We start from the raw sequence: 24,777 nt of genomic DNA on the forward strand, positions 1-24,777 counted from the left end.
AATATTGTTCACGTAGAGTTTAAAGGAAAAAGTACTTCAATTTAAATATTTTAACCATATGAACTGTTATCCCTATGTAAAATCAAAAATGATAAAATATCAGATAAATAAGGATGAGGAAATAAAACACCCATAAAATATCCTGAAAAATTATACAAAACTTAATCTACAAAGAATTTTTAAGCACATCAAAAATGAAAATGAAAGAAAAAAATATCAGTGAAAGAGAGAAAGTATCAATGAAACTATGAAAACTTATGTTCAGTAAGTAATTATTACCATGATAATGAAAGCACATGTAAGAATAAGTCATAAAAAGGAATGAAAGTAAACAACAATTAGTAATCTCATATTATATTCACATATTATAGTCATAACAATTGAATGAATAATGGTGTTGAAAATGAAAAGGAAATGCGTCATCTTAATTGCTTTGACTTATCAGGGAAAGTCTACACATTGGTGTGTGTGTGTGTGTGTGTGTGTGTGTTGTGTGTTTAAGTGAAAATAGTATATGTATGTTAAATACCTTTAGGAAAAAAAAAGAAAAGAAAATTTTGTCATATAGAAAAATCCAGCAGGGGAAAAAAGATAAAACCAATTTGGCATGAAAAGCACACAATGGGTAAGAAAAATAAGGTCCTGGGGTGCCTGAGTGGCTCAGTTGGTTGACTGTCCAACTTCAGCTCAGGTGATGATCTCACGGTTGGTGAGTTTGAGCCCCATGTTGGAATCTGTGCTGACAGTTCAGAGCCTGGAGCCTGCTTCTGGGTCTTCCTTTCTCTCTGCCCCTCCCCCACTCATGCTCTGTCTCCCTCTCTCTCTGTCAAAAATAAACATTAAGAAAAAAAACAGGGGCGCCTGGGTGGCTCAGTTGGTTGAGCGACCGACTTCGGCTCAGGTCATGATCTCACAGTTTGTGAGTTCAAGCCCCACGTTGGACTCTGTGCTGACAGCTCAGAGCCTGGAGCCTGCTTTGGATTCTGTGTCTCCCCCTCTCTCTTCCCTTCCCCCACTCATGCTCTGTCTCTCTCTGTCTCAGAAATAAATAAACATTAATTTTTTTTAAAAAAAGAGAAAAAAACAGAAAAATAAGGTCTAACTTATAATTTATCAAAATTAATATCAATTTATTAAACCAACATACTAAAACAAAGATTTAGGGATTACATAAAAACTCAAAGTCAAATATATGGCGTTAACAAGTCAAATATATATAAAATTTTAAAATATAACCAAGACATAGTGGCAGTACCATGAAAAGACAGGAATTAGAGGAGAATTAAAGAAGATAGTATTATATCAGGGTAAAAGAAGTAAATTTGCTATATAAAATAGCATCACTTGTATAATGGAAAATAATCTGAATTTTACAAAGAAAATCTAAACACAATCATGACAGCATCTTTGTTCAATATTTAAGGTATTTAATAGAAGCTCTTAGTTACAGTAGAAATGAATGAATTTTTAAAGTTTTCATCCAAATATAGACATCTAATTAATATGAATAATACAACATCTAGTATGGTATAAAACAGGGTTAAATTATAGCTCTAATTGTTAACATTACAGATCCCCAGCAGTTTCCCCTCACTGAGAATGATGATGCATTCTTTTATGATAAATGTTTTTAAGTTTTATTGCTAAATCAAACATTAATTTATAATTATTTATGGACTTGGCATAGGTTCAGTCTCAAGTTTAAAAGTGGATGAGTATTTTCAATTTCTTTATTAATTATTGTCCTCACTGAAAAACACAATTTTGAACATCGGAGAAGTTTAATGAAAGACAGTCAACTAATTGGCATAGTACCTCTTTTTCAATTCCAGTAATATGAGAATGCTTTGTAGTCTTCCTAGAATCATGAAAAATGAGGTGTTCATGCTATAATTACATATATGTAAAATATCTCACCCTCCCTCACAAGAAGAAAATACATAAATAGCTTTCCTCTACAAGATATTGTAGGCACTACTTTTATGCTAAAATTAATTGAAAGGATAGTATATTAAATATGTAAACTATGCAAATTAAATCTTTTTTAAAGCATGATAAATTTATCCTCAACATCTGCCTAACACATTTATTCAACTTGTTTTTGTTCAGAAGTGGTATTTTCTCATGGTGATAAATGTTATATGGAAAGCCATTCTCAAAAACAAATTTATTATATCACTATTAATGTCTTCTTGACTACGTCTCCTAAAATATGCACAATTCAGAAAATCCATTAGTTTGGCCTTTTCAATACTCTTACTACTTTTTCCTTTTTTTGTGTGTGTGTATAAGAGAATATCTCCACCCCCTCTTCAACTGCAGCCCTTTGTTGTTATTTTAAGGATAACGTATTACATTTAGCGATTTTCATTGGCACATCTCCTCCCACACACCCCGATTTGTTATTTGTGTTACCTGGATTTCACAGTCAGCTACAAAACACTGTCTATAAAAGCTTTTATAAGGTCATTCAAGTGTCCAGACATTAAACACTACAAACGTCACTCAGAGTGACCATATTTAATGGAAGTAAAATTTGTTATCCATTTTTAAACCTCATTTTGCTATCTGGTTACTAGAAACATATGCCTTGACACATCAGCTTGGTTTTAGCAGTTAAAAAAATCAAGTCCCCTAAGATGCTATAGCTTCAAACCATACTTTAATCTGTTTTTGACAAATAGTATAGGAAATTTAACAAAAATCTCATTTTCAGGCACCTAAAAACGAGAGATTCAAAAGAAAGGATGAGTAATATTGTTCAGGACTTGGATAAATAAATATGCATGTAATTATAAATTTATACCAATAGTTACAAGCCTTTAATTTCATACAATCAATTAAACTACATATATTTTCTAAAACAATCTTTTCTTTTATGGATTGGGTAACACTTATAAACTTATTAATACATGAAGTACTTTCTTTTTCATTACTTATTCAGAAAAAAGCCAAAATTATTAGTCAATAGTCATATGTTCATGCACACATATTTTCATGATGTTCACATATCATGTAACCTATGTGGCAAGAAAGTTAAGTATCATATTATAGCAAGAGCTTCAATTGAGGACTCATAACTCACATTGCAGTCCATTAGTCTCAGATAAAGCTTACAATAGCAGACATGATTACTTAAACAGTTCAGGAATATATGATGAAGGCATTATTCAGTCATCTACTATAAGTAATCATAAAAGATATGCCACAATTTATTACGGTTAGACCAGCCAATGGGTCCTGAAGCACCAGCAAAATTATTTCCCTTTTTGTATATCCAACTCATCTTTATAAGTAGGGTCTCATGAAGAGAAGAGTCACTGAGATTAAAACAGACCAACGGAAAAAAATAGTATGTATATCTTCTGCTATTCATGTAAGCTATAATTTAAGGTCAGCAAAAAAAAAAACAGTTTGACTTTCTATTTTTCCCTATGAAGAAGTAAGATGCCAAAACATCTTAGAAGTTGGCTTTGATTCACCTGCAGGTGCGAAGAGTTGAATGTGAGTAGTCATGGTGATTGAATAAATAAAAAAGTAATGTGAAAAAAAGTATACCTTTGAGATTTAAAATTTTACATCAGCCAAAATATACGATAATATTTTTAAGACAGTTTTTTTATTAAATCAGAATTAAGAACACAAAATCTTACATGTGAATTCATTTAATTTTACAAAGTAGTAGTTCATAATTTTTGGTAAATAGTCTTGCAAAACCTTTTATTTTTTTAAAGCTGTGAGTTTTTTATGTACTTGGAAATTGCATTTTCTGGGAAGCACTTAAATCCATGGGCTACATTTATTTTCTAAGTAATGGCTAAGAAATGATGCTAGATATTCAAATATTTTCTTCAGAGTGAGATTATAGACAGTGATTTAAATGAAATGACGGATTTCATAGGGAATTATTTTTATAACCATTTAATCAAGTCAGGTTTATAGAAATCTCTGTTTATTTCCAAATATAAACATATCTAAATTTAAACTATTATTTGAATGTTATTTCAAGTGTAGTCAACCTCTGATTTCCAGAAAATATAATATCGCTACATAGATTTTCCTAAACTGTTTACCTTAAAATGTGACTTTTCCTTACTATCTAACTTGCTTCTATTGTCTCACCATCACCAGGGAATGTCTCATGGCATGCAAACTTATTGGATTATTGATTAAAATTCATGATTTAGAGAGCAAATTTGTGACTCATAAACAGTTCAGATAAGAGAAACCTACCCTATACTGAACAATGTTTTCAAACACAAAGGAGCTAAATATAAACATAACTTTGTCATACAGGTGACTTTTGACAGTCACCTTTTTTATTCAAAAACTGTGAAAAATGTTTTTGATAGCAGGATAATATAGTCAATTATGATATTAAATCACATAATCATTATTCTTTATTTTATTGATGTTTTTACCTGAGCTGAAGTCCTTAAGGTTGATTTCTAGTGTCCTTTGTCTCTTGATACACCTTCTGTAGCAAGGCTTTTGCCTGCTAGGTCCCTCATGTTGAATCCCTTTGACCTGGCAGTATAATATTTTCCCTTGGCTGTGGGCTAAGACTCCCCATGATGCAGTAGACATTTCAAGGTCAAATATCTATTGGAAATAAAATATCACTATTTTCTCAATCTTTGACATTAAAACTCTATCACACAACTGGAAACATCGAGACTACATAGTCTGTGTTTATTACAATATCTTCAATCTTAAATCCCTGTGCTTTGGACTTATTCATTCCACATGTATTTTTTTCCCCCAAGTTCTACTCTTTGCTTCCACTTCAGTCTTGATTCAGTCCCCAAATACTGGCACTTTTGAGGGGTCCACAACTTTTTTCATGGGCCAAATTTTAAACCAATGGAGAATGACAATAATAACATATGTGCAGAGGTTCATTTTAAATTATGTCCTGGACATTTTAAAACAATATTTCTTTTTAGTGATATAAATATAACAATGGTAATTAATGACATGGATTGTGGTGTAATAAAATGGGAATGGAACAAATATTAATGTTAACAGAAAATACCAGCAAGAGAGAAATAGAATACAGAACCTCATGTGTAACAGAGGTGGAGAGAAATAAGATTTCACTCTAATTTTCATTAAGATAGATGTAGTCAATTCAGTTAAAAACAGAGCTTTATCTTGGTTACCGATTTATGCACTGCATTCATCAAGTGTTTACTGATTATCTACTATTGTGGAAGTACTGCAATAGACATATTGTGGAAAAATTAAGTAAGACACATTTTTTTCTTAAAGGTTCTCATAGTGCACTGAAAAAGAGAGAATTATTAAGGGATTATTATAATCCAGTAATGACTGCTATATTAGAGAGTGACTATGGAAACATGCAATGATCCTTTGTGTAGACTTAAAGAATGAAAAGTCTTTTTGGATGAGGTTTTGCCCAGCTTAATTTTAAAGAGAAAGTGCCTTCATGTGACAAACAGCTGATTCCTATTCATTATTTATTTTCCACATAGTCTACAATAAGAGTGTATTATTCTGTCATCTTGCTTCCTCATACCCCCATCCCCATGTTTTGTTGTTGTTATGAATGTATTGGAAATTTATTGTTGTTGTGTTGTTATTGTTTATTTATCTATTTTTTCCTTAGAGTTACTTATGTGTAAGGGTCGGTAAATTGAGTCATTTTTTACTGATTGGAAAGTATTAATAGTCTCTTCAATATTAGAGATACCATTTGTTTAAGATTTCTTTAAAAAAGAAAAAAACAAACTAGAAACACTTGTACACTCCGTATAGCCTCCAGAGTACCTTCATTCAATATAAACTGGGACCTGTTCACCTGACATCCTCTTTTTTATCCAGTGTTGTTTCTTTCAGATTGTTGTAGGCAGAAAACCTGAAGGAAAGCTTTAGCTAATGTTCAGTGCAGGGGGTCAAACTTCACACAAGTCATACAATTATAGACTGTATTGTTCTACATTTAGTGTCTTTCTTTTAACTGTTTCTGAAATATATCCACTGATGTAAATTTTTATATTAATTGTAGATTATATCAAAATATTCTGTATTTGTTTTCTTTTAGTACTTGTATATACAATTCACCTTTTTTACTGATTATTTATTGCTCTTATTTTTCTTATGTTCTTTTCATTACCTAAACTTTATATTTAATAGCAGTGATTATGAAAATATAAATTATTAATATCTAATTTTGGTTATATGTCTGTACTTCCTAGTTTTTCTAATTGGTTTAAACTAATTTTTACCCTCTTCCCATTCTTACTACATTTTCCCCCAGTTTGCTGGCCCATTATTTTTTTTAGAATATGTGTTTATTTATTATTTCAAAATTTTATGTAAATTTTAGTTAGTTAACATATAGTCCATCTATTTTAAAACACATTGAAGAAAATCCAAGTTTTAGCGAACCATATAATGGATATATTTATTGCTTAATCGAGGAAGGGTTTTTATATTCCTAAATGGTCGTTCACGAATTAGTTTTTTAGCTACATACTGCGCATCATCCACACTTAAAAAAAAGTACAAGACCACAAACTCAAAGATCCCTCTTTTGCTGAATTCAGTTAAAAATATTTTCACAGGCAAAAATGTTTCTCTGTATATCAAATATACTTCAGTAGCAATCAGATAAATAGCCAAAATGTTACCTTTTGGCAATTCAAGTTATTTAATCCCTATATGGGGAAACCCATGGATAAACGCACATGGTCTCTACCCTATGCAAGCAGTTCTCTAGGTAATTGACTAAATAAATGAGTTTAGAATAACATATGTACAGAAGCAGAGATTTTTTTTGGGGGGGGTTGCTGATGATAGAAAAAATCTAATACAACCTTCAATTTTGAAGCAAAAATACTAGCAATAAAAACTAAGGATTACTGAAATATCTATAAAAAGCAGTGGAAGTTATAGCAGATCATCTGTTTCCAAACTCAGGATTCTTGTCATACCCTGAATTCAATTTATTTTACTTGTAGTTACTATTTCTTCATAATCATCAGGAAAATATTTTTTTTCATATTTTGTTCTTGATGGTAAGAGCTAAGAGGAAGCTACTTAGATCAAAGTTTATTCTCATGGCATTTTTAAAGTTTTATTCTCAAGTGGTATATACAACGCTTTATTTCTAAAAAAAAAAAAAAAAAAACAAAAAAAAAAAAACAAAACAAAAAAAACCTACTGTCACCACTATTTAACACACACACAGGACTGTCCTAATAAGCTCAACCAAGTTTAAGAATTCAGATTCTCTTAAAAGTAAACTTGGGCCATTTCTCAACTGTACATTTCTGTTAAGAGGGAAAGCTTTCTATTGACAATGAGTTTGAATAGATCTTAAAAGCTTAGAGAGAAATCATTGCAAAGAGTCCTTGACTGGACAGAAGAGTAAAATGTTGCAGGATTCATAGGTAATATGGAGACTCAATTTATAATGGAAAAAAAACAAAACAAAACAAAACAAAACCTGCTCTGTTGTAGGTTTTTGTTTTGTTTAGTTTTCCTTCTAGCTGTGATTACGAGCTTTAGTATAAGCTCATAACCAGGATTTATATTTATACACAGTTGGCTTTTTGTCCCAGGATTATGGAAGAGAGACAGAGAGAGTGGGATGTGGTACTTAGAAGACCTAAAAGAGAACAGTTGATGAAGTCTGGACTTTAAGAAAGGTAAGCTTTGATAGAAAGCAGTACTGATTAGGGAGAAAAATAAGAGTCAATGGATTAAATGGAGGAAATACAGAAGGGATAGAAAGTAGCAAAACTCAGTGGAATAAGCCTCAAAGAAGCAGGAGTTTTATTAAAGGAAAAGCCATTTTCTGGAAGCAGCCTCAGGGTTAAGAATGAGATAATGGGTAAGCTGTAGGAAGTAGATATTCTCAAAGGAGAACCTATTGGCAGTTAAGGACAGGAGGTAGAGACTTTATCAATCATAGAATGATTGGAGTTTCAAAGGACACAATGGGAAAATTTGAAAGAAAGAAGAAGTTGTCAATTTAAGTCACTAGAGAGGAAGCTTATATCATTATGTGTCTGTAGATAATCAATCAAGGTATAGATAATGTTATCAGTTTAGGCATGGAGTAAGGGGAATGGAATAACTCTCATGGTGGACTTCATTGACTGATGAATGGCTATATATTAAATCACATTGGTCCCCAGTGTCACGCTGAATGCTCTAAACTAAGTAAATGCCTTCTCAATAGGTCTAATGGCTGTGGTGCGGGCAGGATAAGTTATCACACCAGGTGGCTTACAGCAAATAATATTGTTCATTTGGTGCTTGTTCCTTTCCCATAAAGCCCTTGTGCACAGTGAAGGGCAGAGAGCCTGGGCTGGTACAGCAAGATATGCAACTTCTGTCATATCATATTGTCTCTTGCATATGACTTCTCTGCTTTTCACTGCTCCAGGGCATTTTCCTTGAAATGAAATTTCGAGGGACCAAATATCTCCTTCCAAAGTGTATTGGGATGGTGATCTATATTTAAAATATTTTTGCCAGCTATATTCTCTACTTTCATGAAACTTGGACTTGGAAAAGGAAAACCTTATTTCTGTGGTTGTTTTTACTTGTCATATTATAAAGAGGGAAAAAAGGAAAGAAAGTGACTAGGGGCAAAGTTGACCTCTTATATTTGGTGAAGCAACCAAATTCATGTAATAAAAACTTCTTATTTCCTTCATTTAACTTAATGTTCAATGATACAAATATATTATGCCCTGGTGTTTGTATCTCTCTATAAGATGTATGTGGATTGTTTATATATCTGGACTAAATTGGACAGCCTCATGACCTCTGCCTCTTCTAGGTGTCCTATGATTGAAAAAAGTATTTCTGACAGTTTGAACGTAGAACTAGAGATGACACTGTAAAATCTCCTGAGACTAAATGGGCAGAGATTATTTCATTATATATCCTTATCTTAGGGATAGTTACATAAGGATGAATTCTAGAGAATTTATTTTGTAACTATAACCTGAAATGAATGTTTCCATGGCACAGTTCCAGGAAACTTTATTAATAGTTGCAATTTGTTTGATTATTTAATTAACAGCCTCTCATTGTACCTCTCATTGAGTAGTACCAATCCTAAAGTGATCCCTGCAGATTATCTGGGAATTTATTTTTTTGGATACCATGCTTACCAGGCCAAAATGTTTCCTAAACTTATTTTGTAGTGATAAGATCCAGGGCTTAAAAAGACTAACCTAAACGTATATGGCTTTTATTCTTTCAATCATGTGTAGCTGTGTACATAAATGTAAACGATTATCCTTTTTCCACTAGACTATCTTATTAATATACTCAACCGGGTTTATATCTCCTCTGCTTAGGCTGAAGAGAGACTCACCCAATGATTTAAAAGAATCTATAAAGATGCCATAGAAAGGAGAGATGAGGGAGAAAACACACACACATGCACACACAAACATATTCTGGCTATATTTCTGGCTATATTTCTCACTTTTCTGGCTATATTTCTCCTTTTTCTGGCTATATTTCTCACTTCATTCACCTTTCCACTGAAAAATAAAATTTGCTTCCTTTATCCTATAATTCCTATGCCTAGAATCTCTCTGCTACTGCAAATTACCAGTATGATTACTTCTAAGGCATGGATTTTGATACTAAGATAGTGAATTAGAGATCATAACCCACCAATGGGGTTATGGAATTAATTCAGGGTTATAAGTTGAATAGAACAGAATTGAAAACATGAGTGTATCAAACAGTAAAGATAAGTATTATTTCATGAAACTTTAGTTTCAGTAGTTTGTGAGTAGTTTGTGAGTGTGTGCATGTGTACATGTGGGTCTGTGTCTCTGCATGTATATACTGCTTTACAATGTATGCTGTATTTATAACTCTGGTTCATGTGCAAACACATTTGAAAACAATGTTTTAGAAAACAGATTCATCTTTAAAGACTTGGTTTTTCCAAACTCAAGACTATGAAGCTTCAGATACTAGCACTCACCTCTTCAGTAAAGAACCCATAATACTATTTTGCACCAGATTGTAGCCTATAATGTCATGTTGCCTTTTTTTAATTTTATGCCTGTGTTTCTTTCATGAGGTATATTACTTTGAAGGAACATGTTGGTTTGTTAATTCATCTTCATAACTACCAATAGTACATGTTTTATGAACAATTGCGTAAACTAGTGTATAACTAATTAAAGCATATTCAATTTTGAATGAATTAATACTTCTTTAAGGAGGTGCAGTTTATAACTTAAAGTCAAATAATATTTGATAGGTATAATCTAAGTTGTTTTTTTTTTAACTTTGGACATACAAAGCACATTTGCTGGTGCTACCCTACCAAGTAACATTCCTAAAATGAATAGTTATTATTAATCAATTTTAAAAAAAATAAGTGGGTGGAACAATATTAATTGTAATCATCTGGAAACTTTTCAGCTCCAATTAATCTACACAATGAAGACAGGGCTCATTTGAAATGCAGATGTAATGTATCTGTGCCTCACTGTCTACAAGTAAAATTTAGCTACGTTGAAGACAGTTTTATAATATCATTGCTAATATTTGCTCTTGTTAGGGATCTGCTGTGTTTTCTCTAGAGGTCAGATGCTAATACTAGCAAAGCCCGTTGCCTAGGTACCACCACACTCATCCTGCCCTTCTTAAGCTAACCAGCAATTAGTTTTGTGAACGGAGAAATAATGACTTTTCTGACATTCCTAACACAGCTTTTATTTGAGCTGCTTCATGGATGTTTTCTTTACTTTTATGCCACTAAATGATAATTAACATTCTCATTAAATAAATATTAAAAACAGCAGAGGAAGTCATCTAGAAAATTCCTGCAAGGGATTAGATTGATTTACTAGTATTGTTGTGACCATCTCTTTCTAACATGCCCAAATCCACAAATGAAATTACTCTCTAATAATTACTGCTGAAATTATCATGTGTTATATAAAATTTTAAAATATGATATGAGTTCTACATATTTATAATAAAAAATATAGCACCAAAATAATATAATTATTTTTATTGTGAACAAATGTGTGTGTATACACACACACACACACACACACACACACAGTCAAGAAATAATTTTTCTGGGGGTGCCTGGGTGGCTCAGTTGATTAAGCACCTGACTATTGATTTTGACTCAGGTCATGATTTCAGTTTGTGAGTTTGAGCTCCATGTCGGTCTCTGTGCTGACAGCTCAAAGCTCTCTCTCAAAAATAAATAAACATTAAAAAAATCTTAAAATAACTTAAAAAAACAGATAGTTTTTCCTTTTTAGTATACTATTCATATGGAAGGCTGTTTTTCAAAGAATAGCAAGAGGGAATGTATCCATTGTTTTATAATTTCTTAAATGTAATTTATAGCTTATAATTAGAGGAAGAATTGAGAAAAAGTCATTGATTTTTTTCAAAGTCATTATTTAACTAAATCTTATAGAAAAAAATGATACCAAACTCATTATTTCATTGCCTATAAAACTAATAAACCTTTATGTATTTACATATATTACTCCTAATGTAATATTGTTTGTCATTTTTCATTACTAGCATTTTATTAATGGTGAAAAGTGAAGAAGCCCCCCTCTCGCAACTAGAGCAATTTCATGGGCACAACAAAGAAGATGTAGTCAGGGAAAAAAAAAATATTTTGATATAATTTGCTTAGAAAATAGCTTAACACAATTGAAATTTATAGTAACAATTTGCCCAGATAATTGAAAATAATCCTTTAGCAAGATAAGATAGTATTTGGATGTGAAGTTGAATTATTCTTTTCAGAGCTACTTTGTTCCTTTTGTCTCTTTCTAATGAGACAAAATTTTAATTGTCTTTATCTCTAGCAATATAAAACAAAATTTATGTTTACACTTTAAGAACTAATTAAAATTTTTAAAATTCATTTAAGGACAAAACAATGATGTCCATCTTTCAACCCTAGCAACATGCACAGAAAACAACAAATTGAGCATGTGTGTAAAAAATTGACAATCTTTGGAAATTGATGAGTAAATACTACAAATTAGAATTTTTAAAAAATTTTAACTTGGTAACATTATAATTATGCAAATATTTTATGATAGTTTTTTATTAATTGATTTTAAAATGTAAACTCTTTGTTGTTGTCATCACCAAAGTCAAGTGAAATTTAGTGCATCTGAACTCAAATAATGTCAGTAGCAAAGTAGAGCCAGACTACTTTGATATTTCAAATCTGACTCAATTTAGCAAATGATACCATCCCTCTCTTTTGTCATATACACATATGACAGTGGTTAATGCTAGAGATCAATTCTGTCTTGTTTGGACAAATCAACACATGATGAATGAAATCATAGCAAGTAGTTTGATAAGCATAACCTGGCTTTATTTCTGAGATTAGAAAGTAATTATTTGCAAAGGGAAACATCCACATTTATTACTGCCAATTTTATTAATAGAAATTTAATTCCACTGTATATAACTTGTAATTTTCTAATCCTTCCTCCTTGACAAGGAAGAAACTGACCAAATTATGGAAGAGTTTTTCTTGATAAGTTTGTAAAAAAAAAAAAAAATGCAATCACATCCCAATTGATACACACTTCTGGATTTTCTAGGAGATATGTTTTAAAATTACAAAATCAAAAAAGATGAATCATAATTGCATAATCTCAGAATATGAAGGCAATAATGAAATATAAATAATTAGATATATTCCAGGCTCTGGAATATATGATCAAGCCACAGAGTAGTTGATGTATGTCATGTATTTATAAAGCCAGTGTCTTTATAAAGCCATTCTCGGAGAGATTTTCTTATATTTGTAGAAAGTAAAATAAAAATCAATTTGCTATTGCTAGAGTTGCCAGTAAGAGGCAACTAGTGCATGGATGTGACAGTCACTAGTGCTTTTTGCCAACTATTTCCCATATTCACCATTGTAGACATAGTTGAGATTTATCTTCCAGGACTCACCTTTTCCTCTTGTAGTGTGAGGTGGCTGCTGCTGCTTTAATAGCTCAAGCCCCGGAGGGATCCATAGAGCAGAAATCCCTCATCTACTTGCAATGAAGAGATAGCATGAACAAGAAGGAAATAACACTTTGTACGTCTTACAGCATCATGAATTTGCCTTTCCTGATTGATAGAATGTAAGAAGTAAAACCTGTGAACTTCGACATTTTACTCCATGTCCAAGGCTTCCTTTCTGTTCACTATTCCATCTTATCATAGAGTGGGCATGGTAACCCTTAGTAGGCTATAACAGAATAGAATGTTTTAAAAAAGAAATTAAAAGAGTGGAAAAAACAATAGACCTAAATGATAAAGTCATCACAATCTATCTATCTATCTGTCTATCCATCTATCATCTCTCTTCATTTATATATATGTACAAGGTAAAATGTAGGTCACAGTCCAAATATGATATAAGAAATAAGATATTTGCAATAAAGGAACATAAAAACATAATAATATATTGCAATTTATGTATATATTTAAAGCAGTGGGTAGAGGGAAATTTATAGCATTGAATAGTTTTATTAGAAAATAAGAAACATCTAATATGGAAACCTAGATATTGATTTATATGAAGAATACTAATAAAATGTATTTAACTGTCAAATGTAAAAAAAAACCAACAAAAAAAAACCACTGAGATACAATTGCAAACCCTCTATAATAGCTAAAATTAAGAACCAAACAAAAAAATGTGCCGGTACCAAATGTTGGAAAGAGTTCAGGTCATGATCTTGCCATTCGTGAGTTTGAGCCCTGCATCAGGCTCTGAGCCTGGAGCCTGCTTCAGATTCTGTGTCTCCGTCTCCTCCCCTACCCAGCTCACGCTCTGTCTCTCTCTCAAAAATAAATAAACATTAAAAAAAAAACTTACACATGAAGGTTTATAGTAGCACACTTCATAATAGTAAAACAAATTAAAGTAAGTCAGGTGTCCATCAATAGAATAGCTGAATGGGTGTGTGTTTACAGTGGGATACCATCCAATATGAAAAGGAGACAAATTAGTAAAACATGCAGCAACTTGGATGATCTCAAAAATATTGTGCTGAAAGAAGCCAGATACAAAAGAGTGCATATTTCATGATGGTATTTATGTGAAATTCTAAAAATAACTGCATTAATTTATAGCACAGAAACCAGATAATTATCTGCTGTTGGGGATGGAGATGAGTAGCTGCAAAACTCCATGAGGAATATTTTTTGGGACAAGAGAAATGCCCTTTGACATGGTGACTACATGGGTGTACGTACATTTCTCAAAACTCTCCATACTATGTACTTAAATGAGTGCATATTACTGCATACAATTATACCTCATTCAGGTTAGGACAGTTTGGAAATTCAACACATATTGTTTGATATTCAGAAAATAGTGTTCCCGATAAGATGTTATAAAATCAGGAATATTGATGTGACAAAAGCTTTTATCTTTTTTACCTGTTTTTTTCTCCATTCGTGCGCATAGCTAGACTGATTCTCATCAGCTTGGTTAGGCATGCCCAAGGGAATAAGTTCTAGCTATGGGACTATTAAAGCGATGTTGTTTGCCCATGCCAAGCCTGATTTATGAAAAAGACCTCCATATGAGATCCTCTAGGGCCTGTCTTCTTCTGCCACCTGGATGAAAATACTCCAGCAACTTTGGAAGATATGTTTTGAAGATGGCATAGTCTTCAAAAGTCTGAGTGTCTGAGTGACTATATAGCAGCTACCCTCATGTTATCACTTAATAAATGAACAAAATAAATCTATTTTTTTGGAGTCTCTGCAATACATCAGCCAGCATACTCTTAACAGCATTTGCTATAAAATTCTAAAGAAGAGAATTCAGACGTACCTACATTTAATTGCGTAACAGATTTTGATCACCTTAAAATAAAAATTAAACTGCTGACTATTTGCTTACAAAGCCTTACATAATTTGGCCTTCACCGATCTCTGACTTCCCTTTCTATCACTCCCTCCCCCTTTCCATATATTTCAACCACAATGACTTTTTACCATTACTCAAACATACCAGCATGTTTTGTACTCAGGACATTCGCACATGCTACTTCTTTTGCCTGGAAACAATATTCCCCCAGGTAATAGCACAGGTCTTAGCATGACCTCACCATTTAATCTATTAATACAGTAAAAACCTACTCCCGTTCTATCATTTTCTGCCCTTTGATCTGGGTTCATTTTTCTTCAGGAACTTAGTACTACCTTTCAGTATATCCTATGATACACTTGTTAATCTGTTGATGTCTTGTCTCTACTACTGATTCTTGTCTACTACCAGAATACAAATTACATGAGAGTATTAATAACAGGTACAAGAGTACATACTAATTATTTAATAAATGTTTGAGGAAGAAATTAATTAATATATGCATATTGAGAATTTTGATCTTCTTAGAAATCAATGAGCAGAGCAGCCAAGCAAAGAAAATGAATGTGTTAACATGAGTAACTCATCCTTTCATTGTGAGGTGCTTACTTTCCAATTGGTGAAAACATAATTATTGTGCTTCTCTTCTTTGATTTTCATCTGAAAATCAGAAGCAAACATCTACACGGAAAATATCAAAGAATTAGCATTTCCATAAATGTGAACCGCTAAAGGATTTGTTATTTGAAGAACTTGTCTGTTTAGTTAAAGTGTCAAGCTGAAAATTTTGCAGATATATTTTACATATTTGAGTAAACTCTTCAATTAAACCAACAGAGTATGTACAAAAAAAGCACACATCAAGACAGATGTATTGATTTTCTTAAAAAAAAAAACCCTTTTGTTCCCTTTCATATGCTTTTAAACTCTTTGGTCACAGGGATGTGTTATTTATAACAATAATAAAATGTAAAATACTGTATACTACTTTATAAAGTTACAAGTTAAGTAAAGGCCAATGCTTTTTATCTAATTATTGTTTGATAAAGAATGCATGTTAGAGTATGAGTCCAAGCTAAGAAAAATGTATCACAATGGGTTATATGCAATGATTTGCATGCCTGTATCTTTTATTAGTTTTTGTCTTACCTAAAAGTAAATACTGTAATTTTGCCATCATTATATTGGCAGTACTAAAAATCGATTCTTAATCAGTACATAGTAAGTGCTGAATGGATGTTTGTTTAATGGAAGATACACTATTAAATGAAAGAATTAATGTGAGTTGGGGCTTCTGGTACCCTTAACCTTTTGGGACTCGATTATAAATAGGAACGTGTGGTCAAAAAGGTAAAAACAGGGGCACTGGGTGGCTCAGTTGTTTAGGCCTCCGACTTTGGCTCAGGTCATGATCTTGCGGTTTGTGAGTTTGAGCCCCGTGTGGGACTCTGTGCTGATAGCTTGGAGCCTGGAGCCTGCTTCGAATTCTGTGTCTCCCTCTGTCTCGGCCCCTCCCGCACTTGTGCTCTGTCTCTGTCTCTCAAAAATTAATAAATGTAAAAAAAAAAAAGGTAAAAACACATGTGTTAAAAATTGTATTTCTTGGGTCAGTAGTTTTCTATTTAAAAAATTTTTTTGCATTTATTTATTTTTGAGAGAGAGAGAGAGAGAGAGAGAGAGAGAGAGACAGAGCGTGAACAGGGGAGGGGCAGAGAGAGAGGAAGACACAGAATCAGAAGCAGGCTCTAGACTCCAAGCTGTCAGCACAGAGCCTGATGCAGGGCTCGAACCCTCAAACTGTGAGGTCATGACCTGAGCTGAAGTCGGTAGCTCATCTGACTGAGCCACCCAGGCACCCCAGTAGTTTTCTATTGTAATATACATAAGAATAATCTGAGGAGATTTAAGTTTCATCTAACTCACTAAATCTAGAATAGGGACCAGAATCTATATCTTTAATAAGAGCTATTGATAATCTACCTTTTTTAAAATGATTATTTAGTTTTGAGAGAGAGAGAGAGAGAATGAGCTGGAGAGGGATAGAGAGGGACAGAGAGCCCAATGCAGGGCTCAAACTCAAGAACCATGAATTCATGACCTGAGTCAAAGTCAGATGCTAAAGCAACTGAACCACCCAGGCCCACCAATATTCTACATTTTTATATGGGAGGCCCTAGAAATAGATTTTGGCAGATTCTGTTAGATTTTTTTCAAAAGCGTCAATCGCCATTACTTCCCGGATAATACTTAACAATGTAAGTTATCTGGCTTTTTAGCTTAAAAGAAACTAGCTTTATTGAGTAACAAAGAAGAAAAATGCACAGGAATTCTAGGAATCCATTGAGTGCATTTAGTTCAGACATGTATTTTACTCCCCACAAGTATGAAGTTAGATAATTTTATCACAATATTTTAAAGAATGAAATAGAATTATTAAAGAAAACTATAAGGCCAATTGATAATTGTCCTCACTAATGCCCATGTGTATAATCTTGGCTAAACCTACAGTTGTACTAAATCATGTCCTTGTATTCCTCCTCTATCATTTTATTTTGACTTAACAGTTTTTCCTCACCTGTTTTCCTCGCTTGGGTGGTTCCACATTTTGGAAGGTCTGGCATCATATCCTCAAGATTTTACATTCTCTAGACTATATAGACCCAGCTACCAAATTGGAGCAAATGAAAAAGACAGGAATTAGTTTGTAGACACAACACTCCTTTCACTAACATTTTGGAAAACAAAAAACAAAAAACGTTAAGAAAATACATGCAATATCTCTTGCTCTTATCTTTCTGACTTTAGAGCAAGTAACCATCTGTGGAGAAACAGAATGATGCTTTCTATATGATTCTCCCTATTATTTTCCCTAGAGATAATTTAACTTTTAATCTAAGATTCTCCCTCTTTCATAATCCATACTTTAGCAGCAGGAAATAAGAACTATGATTTCACTCATTGGAGTCTGCCACCAGCTACAAGCACTATTTTTGATAATTATTCTTAATTAGGCTTCTGAAAATTGTATATTATATACTCATATATTAAAAAAAAGGTGATGCCGTATTTTGTCATGCATTTAAAAATTGTGTAACCTTCAGCCATACTTTAAGCCCTTGTGGAACTAAGTTTCTTCCTCTAGAAGAAGCTGCAAAAATATTTTTCTTATGTGTTTATTATGAAGATCATATTAGATAATTAACAAGTATTTACTACTGTCCCTGGAAGAAAAAGTTCTTAATGTTGCTTTTGTATTCCTTCATACTATCCAAGATTGAAACATTTTTTGTCAATGAATGATAAGATGTAACCATTAGGAAATGAGCAGAATTCTCAGTATAAGGAATGTATCTGTGAAAATTGAAGGTCATGTAAAATCTTATTGGCAAAGTGAGGAACAGACTATACATAAATAACAAAACCAAATCTATAATTTACATATTTATTCTAGAAAATCTTTTATGTGTAGTTCCTTGAATTTAGTTACAGTATATATATAAATTCATGTTCCTTTCACAGATATAATTCATTTTTTTCATATATATTTCCATTTTTAATTTTTTTTTCAACGTTTATTTATTTTTGGGACAGAGAGAGACAGAGCATGAATGGGGGAGGGGCAGAGAGAGAGGGAGACACAGAATCGGAAGCAGGCTCCAGGCTCTGAGCCATCAGCCCAGAGCCTGACGCGGGGCTCAAACTCACGGACCGCGAGATCGTGACCTGGCTGAAGTCGGACGCTTAACCGACTGCGCCACCCAGGCGCCCCTATATTTCCATTTTTATAGATATGTATACAATTTGGTGGTAAAATTTGTATTGCAAAGCTTTAGATTCAAATATACATTATATGTAATTAGCTCAAATAATTCATTAAATATGTTTAGTAGCTCTTTCATATTAACATTTTATCTTTAACAGTAGGCAATGAATGCAACTTTCTTCTATAATGAATGAAGCCGAAAATGTTAACCATATTATGATTTTAGCAGGTAAATGAAAATGAACATTTTTGCTTGATTTAATAAAATGGATTAAAATGTATTGAGTCATGACAATAAGTTGTTGGATCAAAGGTGATCCAAATATTCATGGAATTTTCTCTGAGCATCCACAAAATGATATGTTTACATTTCAAAGTATTGTTTCAGAGGAATAAGTTTTATGTTATAAACTGTTAACATTATTAATTATAAAAAAATCATAAAATACTAGTCAAGATTTATTTTGTGCACATAATATATGTAAATAAACCATCTTTGGGTTTAAGTTAAACCCAAAGGAAACATATAGACTTCATAGGAAACGTAAGAAACACGAGTGGCTAATTATATTAGAAAAAGAGTCAACACTGATAGATTAATTTCTTTCAGATGTATGTGCAAATGTGCATGTGTGTGTATACTCATATGTATTATATTTGTATAAATATATGAAAAAATCCTTACACTCTAATATCACTAAAACTCCAGGGCACAAACAGAATTGTTTTTCTAAATACCAATTTCCACAAACTTTTCAGATATGATTTAAAGCTATTACCACCAAATAACATATAAAAGATTTTTTTTCCTCAGAAAAAAAATTGGATATCTTTACATTCAACACTCTTACCTGAACTCAAGTCTGTGTAATTAAAATGCACATTACAGTCCAAAGGAGGATAAATTCTCCCCAGTTTTCTGAGTTTCCTGGGCTTAAATGTGACTGTGGCATTTTATTCATCCAGGAGGCTGTCAAATTCTACATATTTTGTGCCACAGTGGTATTTACATCCCTTGCCTAAAGGAGATGGCAAGTTAAGATCAGTGACCTCCATTTTGTCCGTATAAATTTCCATTCTTTTATCTTCCACAAACTTTCCTCGCACAGTAACCACCTAACAGGTTCCATGCTTTGGCATAGATGATATATGGGCAAGGACTCAGGCATATTTCCTCCTTTTGTTCTCTTCCTCTAGGCATGAGGGGAGTTGGACTCAATGCAAAGGATAAAATGTAGCTTCTTTTTATATTAAATCATATAGAGAGATATTACTTTCAGCTACTCACAAAAATCCATGGCTGTAATTTTGAAAAGGTGAGATTTGAGCTCTCAAAAGGGCTCTTAACTAGGAGTCATGACCTACAAATTCTAAACAAGACTTTGTCACATTTCAACTTCAATACTGGACATTCATGGTAATGTCTCCGTGTCCCAGGCTTATTTCAGTGTTTACACTAACAAAAAGGCTTCATTTTATATAACCCATTATAAAATTGTAAGAAGTGATATAGTGTATATTTAAACTGCCTTGTAAAGTATAATGTATTACAAAAATGATTGAGAAAAGATAGGATGATTTATTCAAGTTAACGGATATTAAAGAGAGGAGTGGAGATTTAATGCCTTTAACAATTTCTTGAATTCTTCACTATTTCAGTTTGAATATTTAAAAAAAGCATAAATGGATGGTGAGCATTATCAAATAGGTTTTTTCATTGATTAACACTGTCATATAGTTGTTTTCCTGTTAATATGGTGAGTTTCATTAATCACTTTTTGCCTTTTATTTTTTATTTTTATTTTTTACTTTTTATATAAATTCAAGTTAATTAACATGTAGTTTAGTCTTGGCTTCAGGAGTAGAACCCAGTGATTCTTCTCTTATATACAATACCCAGTGTTCATCACAAGTGCCCTCCTTAATGTCTATCAGCATTTACCCATTCCCCCACCCACCTCCCCTCCAGCGGCCCTCAGTTTTTTCTCTGTATTTAAGAGTATCTTATGGTTTGCCTCCCTCTCTGATTTTATCTTATTTCCCTTACCTTCCCTTATGTTCATCTGTTGTGTTAATCACTTTTAAAATTAAATCAACATTTTGTTCCTGAAGTCTCTGGGATAAAGTAAAAAGGAGCATGATGGGTTATCTTATTTAATACTTTTCTGGATTTAATTCGTTACTATTTTATTTAGGTTTTTTACGTGTATAGTTACAAATGTGATTACATTGAAGTTTATTTTTCTTGCATTATTACTACCAGCTTTTAGTAACAGTGATCCTAGTCTTACAAATTAGTTGGGAAATGATTCTTATTGTTCTGATTTCTGAAAGTGTTTGTGAATGATTCTAATATTCTGTTCCTTAATGCTTGTGTAAATACTTTTTGAAGCAGGTGCGTGTGTGCGTGCATGCACGTGTGTGTGTGTGTGTGTGTGTGTGTGTGTGTGTGTGTTTTCTGGGGAGTGGGGTTTTAAATTACAAAATAACTTTTTAAAATGGTTATTTGATATTCACTATTCAATTTCTTCTTAAAAATCAGAGGAATGGTCTTTGTTAAGTCAGTTCCCTTTTCTTCCTTTTAACTAAAATTTATCTTTTAGAGCACTTTTAGGTCCTCAGCAAAATTGAGTAGAAAGTACAGAGAATTCTCATATATTCCTTGTTCACAGTCACCCCCTCTATCAGTATCCTACACCAGGGTGTACATCTGTTACCATTGATGAATCTACACTGACACAAACTAAAGTCCATGGTTTACATTAAGCTTCATTCTAAGTGTTGTACATTCCATGTGCTTTCAAAATTGTAAATCAGTAAGGATTCACCATGGTAGATTTATAGAGAATTCATAGGCTATTCGTGAAGAATTATTTCACTACCCTAAAAATATTTGTTAGCCTCCTATTCATTCTTCTCCCCCTCCCCCAACAACCACTATCTTTTTACTGTCTCCATAGTTTTATCTTTCCCAGAGTGTCATATATTTGAAAACATACAGTATGTAGCCTTTTCAGATTATCTTCCTTTACTTAGTAATATGAATTGAAGGTCTCTCCCTGTCTTTTCATGGCTTCATAGCTAATTTCTTTTTGAAGCTGAATAATATTCCATTGTCTGGATGTACCACAGTTTATTATCCATTCACCTATTGAAGGATGCCTTCAAGTTTTGGCAGTTATGAAAAACTCCCAAGTTTTGGCAGTTATGAAAAAAGCTGCTATAAACATTGTGTATAGGTTTTTGTGCGGACATACTTTTCATTTGGGCAAACACCAAGGACCGAGATTGCTGAATCATATGGTCAAGTATGTTTAATGTTGTTAGGAATTGATAATCTGCCTTCTAAAGTAGCTGTACCATTTTGCATCCTCATTAACAACGAGTGAGAGTTCCTGTTGTTCCACATCCTCACCAGCATTTGCTGCTGCCCATGTTCTGGGTTTGGATTATTCTAACAGGTGTGTAGAGGTATCTTACTATTGTTTTCACCTGCGTGTGTCCAGCGATATATAATGTGGAACATTTTTTCATATGCTTATTTGCCACCTGTGTATCTTTTTTTTTTTGTGAGATGTCTGCGCAGATGTCTACTTTTCATACCATTGTTTATTTTCTTACTGTTGAGTTCTAAGAGATTTTTATATTTGATACAATCCATATCGTATATATTGGATAGTACTCCTTTTTTTTTAATTTATTTTTTATATATATATATATTTTTTTATGAAATTTATTGACAAATTGGTTTCCATACAACACCCAGTGCTCATCCCAAAAGGTGCCCTCCTCAATACCCATCACCCACCCTCTCCTCCCTCCCACCCCCCATCAACCCTCAGTTTGTTCTCAGTTTTTAACAGTCTCTTATGCTTTGGCTCTCTCCCATTCTAACCACTTTTTTTTTCCTTACCCTCCCCCATGGGTTCCTGTTAAGTTTCTCAGGATCCACATAAGAGTGAAACCATATGGTATCTGTCTTTCTCTGTATGGCTTATTTCACTTAGCATCACACTCTCCAGTTCCATCCACGTTGCTACAAAAGGCCATATTTCATTTTTTTCTCATTGCCACGTAATATTCCATTGTGTATATAAACCACAATTTCTTTATCCATTCATCAGTTGATGGACATTTAGGCTCTTTCCATAATTTGGCTATTGTTGAGAGTGCTGCTATGAACATTGGGGTACAAGTGGCCCTATGCATCAGTGCTCCTGTATCCCTTGGATAAATTCCTAGCAGTGCTATTGCTGGGTCATAGGGTAGGTCTATTTTTAATTTTCTGAGGAACCTCCACACTGCTTTCCAGAGCGGCTGCACCAATTTGCATTCCCACCAACAGTGCAAGAGGGTTCCCGTTTCTCCACATCCTCTCCAGCATCTATAGTCTCCTGATTTGTTCATTTTGGCCACTCTGACTGGCGTGAGGTGATACCTGAGTGTGGTTTTGATTTGTATTTCCCTGATAAGGAGCGACGCTGAACATCTTTTCATGTGCCTGTTGGCCATCCGGATGTCTTCTTTAGAGAAGTGTCTATTCATGTTTTCTGCCCATTTCTTCACTGGGTTATTTGTTTTTCGGGTGTGGAGTTTGGTGAGCTCTTTATAGATTTTGGATACTAGCCCTTTGTCCGATATGTCATTTGCGAAGATCTTTTCCCATTCCGTTGGTTGCCTTTTAGTTTTGTTGGTTGTTTCCTTTGCTGTGCAGAAGCTTTTTATCTTCATAAGGTCCCAGTAATTCACTTTTGCTTTTAATTCCCTTGCCTTTGGGGATGTGTCGAGTAAGAGATTGCTACGGCTGAGGTCAGAGAGGTCTTTTCCTGCTTTCTCCTCTAAGGTTTTGAAGGTTTCCTGTCTCACATTTAGGTCCTTTATCCATTTTGAGTTTATTTTTGTGAATGGTGTGAGAAAGTGGTCTAGTTTCAACCTTCTGCATGTTGCTGTCCAGTTCTCCCAGCACCATTTGTTAAAGAGGCAGTCTTTTTTCCATTGGATGTTCTTTCCTGCTTTGTCAAAGATGAGTTGGCCATACGTTTGTGGGTCTAGTTCTGGGGTTTCTATTCTATTCCATTGGTCTATGTGTCTTGATGATGACAGCTTTGTAGTAGAGGCTAAAGTCTGGGATTGTGATGCCTCCTGCTTTGGTCTTCTTCTTCAAAATTCCTTTGGCTATTCGGGGCCTTTTGTGGTTCCATATGAATTTTAGGATTGCTTGTTCTAGTTTCGAGAAGAATGCTGGTGCAATTTTGATTGGGATTGCATTGAATGTGTAGATAGCTTTGGGTAGTGTTGACATTTTGACAATATTTATTTTTCCAATCCATGAGCAGGGAATGTCTTTCCATTTCTTTAAATCTTCTTCAATTTCCTTCATAAGCTTTCTATAGTTTTCAGCATACAGATCCTTTACATCTTTGGTTAGATTTATTCCTAGGTATTTTATGCTTCTTGGTGCAATTGTGAATGGGATCAGTTTCTTTATTTGTCTTTCTGTTGCTTCATTGTTAGTGTATAAGAATGCAACTGATTTCTGTACATTGATTTTGTAGCCTGCAACTTTGCTGAATTCCTGTATCAGTTCTAGCAGACTTTTGGTGGAGTCTATCGGATTTTCCATGTATAATATCATGTCATCTGCAAAAAGCGAAAGCTTGACTTCATCTTTGCCAATTTTGATGCCTTTGATTTCCTTTTGTTGTCTGATTGCTGATGCTAGAACTTCCAGCACTATATTAAACAGCAGCGGTGAGAGTGGGCATCCTTGCGAATGAGTGGGTCAACCAGACAATTAGAGAAGAAATTAAAAAATATATGGAAACTAACGAAAATGAAAATACAACAATCCAAACGCTTTGGGACGCAGCAAAGGCAGTCCTGAGAGGAAAATACATTGCAATCCAGGCCTATCTCAAGAAACAAGAAAAATCCCAAATACAAATTCTAACAGCACACCTAAAGGAACTAGAAGCAGAACAGCAAAGGCAGCCTAAGCCCAGCAGAAGAAGAGAAATAATAAAGATCAGAGCAGAAATAAACAATATAGAATCTAAAAAAACCGTAGAGCAGATCAAAGAAACCAAGAGTTGGTTTTTTGAAAAAATAAACAAAATTGACAAACCTCTAG

The sequence above is a fragment of the Prionailurus viverrinus genome, chromosome B4, assembly GCF_022837055.1.
Source record: "Prionailurus viverrinus isolate Anna chromosome B4, UM_Priviv_1.0, whole genome shotgun sequence".
Lineage (NCBI taxonomy): Eukaryota > Metazoa > Chordata > Mammalia > Carnivora > Felidae > Prionailurus > Prionailurus viverrinus.